This window comes from Octodon degus, unplaced genomic scaffold (assembly GCF_000260255.1).
Source record: "Octodon degus isolate 3935 unplaced genomic scaffold, OctDeg1.0 scaffold00152, whole genome shotgun sequence".
Taxonomy (NCBI): domain Eukaryota; kingdom Metazoa; phylum Chordata; class Mammalia; order Rodentia; family Octodontidae; genus Octodon; species Octodon degus.
Window position 1 is genome coordinate 3,374,172 of NW_004524728.1, and position 1,911 is coordinate 3,376,082.

The following is a 1,911-nucleotide window of genomic DNA, read 5'->3' on the forward strand; positions in this document are numbered from 1 at the left end:
TGAGCTATCTGGCCTGCCCAACAGTGTTTATTTTGAGTACATTGTCTTTTTACATGCAAAATGTGTCACCCTTTGTTATTCATGCATTGGAAAATAGTGAGGAAAGAAAATAGAAAAACATTATCATCTCACTGTTAATATTTTGGTTTGCATTCACATCATCCTTTTATCCATATATGCATATATGTGTATTCTCTTCAAAAAATTCTGGGAAAGCTATGTGTGTAATAATAGATTACTTAGTATGTCCTGCATGTAGACATATACCCTACTTGCTATATATTGTATCCTAGATAATTTTATGTGAAAGTTAATTAAAATCCTTGGAAAATGGAGTGGATGCTCTGATGTGTTTTTCCTGCTTTGCCTTCCCCACACAGGGCCATCACCCAGCTCTGCACACACCTGAGGGCCCGAGTTCCAACACATGCTCTCAGATTGTCGTTACTGCATCCTCTTCTCCCCTCACTAGATTCTCTTGTGCACTGCTTCTCCACCTCACTGGTCTGGCAGTCCTGGGAGCGTCCTGTGTTTCTTCTCCCACCCACCTTGCTTTCTTTTACTTCCTTCCCTGTTCTGCCCAATACCTCAGCCCTTCTATGGCTCCCTGTGGCCGCAATTCTATCTCGCAAGCAGGAGAGGCCATAACCGCAGCTACCCTTTCCCCATTCTTCTCAGACCAGCTTTCTGACCACTGCCATTACCTCAGTCTCAAAGGGGCTCTAGGAATGTTGGAAACTCTGGCCTTCCGGCTCCTGTCTAGCAACCATTCCAATTTCTCTGCTTTCCTTAAGCCTCTCTCCAACTTTCCTTTTTCTTTTTTTTTTTTTTTATTTTCTAACTTTTCTTCATGCCCTCAGCAGATGGCTTTTCTTTCTGTTTCCCGGAGAATATTATATACACCTCAAATAGCAACATCTTGACTTCTTTCAGTATCTCAGGCATAATCGCTTCTTGGCCTTTTGGCTAAGATCAAGTGTAATATCTTAGATATAAACTTATAAGCTACAATTAAAAAATACATCGTTTAAATTTCAAAATATTTATTATAGTAAAAGATACATTGCTATCAATTGCCCCCCCATACTTCCCCTTGCTTAGAACATGTTTATCTCATTGTTTTTGCTCCTTTTAGAAGCAATTCAGGAAGTCCTCTTTCATGAGTGTCTTCTTTTTTTATTTTTGAGACAGAGTTTCACTATGCAGTTCAGGCTGGCCTTGAGCTCATTTTGTCTTCCTGGCTCTTCTTAAACTCTCATGGATCCCCCTGCATCCGCCTGCCAGGTGCTGAGATGGCAGGCGTGTGCCACCACCCTCGGCATTCATGAGCGGCTTTCATTGTGCTGTCATTGGCTCCCTCAGTGTCCTGGATCAGTTCCACATTTGTACCTTTTGTGGCCACTGGGACTTCAGGGGAGAAGCAGAAGACACATGGTGCCTGATGGGGTGAATAAGGTAGATAAGGGAACTCTGTAGTGCTTTTATTTGACAGAAGTTACTGTAAACATTTTGAATCAACTTAGGACATTGGAACAACCACAAAAAGGCACTCAGGAAAAAACCCCCACAGAACTGTTCAGAAAGTGGCAAGGACAGTGGGGGGAGTGTGAACAAGATGAGGGGGACAGTGGCAATGTGAGTCCACTGTCATACTCATTAAAGCTGAAGCATTCACCGCGTGTTTTGGTCACACCGCACGCTTACTTCCATCTCGTCTTCTGTTCCTGTCTCTTCTCCCAGTAGAAGCAACTCTTCTCCCTCTCTGCCTGTTTGACCCCTTGTACTCCTAGGTCCCTTGCTTAAAACCAAAGGCTCCAAATCTGGCTTAGTGTTAGAACTCCCTGGGGAGATTTCAACAAGACACCAATGCCTCACTCCAGAGTAATAAAATCAGAACATTTATCGGCAGGG

At 43.2% G+C, this 1,911-nt stretch overlaps 1 pseudogene; it reads left to right on the forward strand.

The window, feature by feature from the left end:
- Positions 1-946: 946 nt before the first annotated feature.
- On the forward strand, positions 947-1,029 carry LOC111812934 (annotated as a pseudogene).
- The last annotated feature ends 882 nt before the right edge of the window (positions 1,030-1,911 follow it).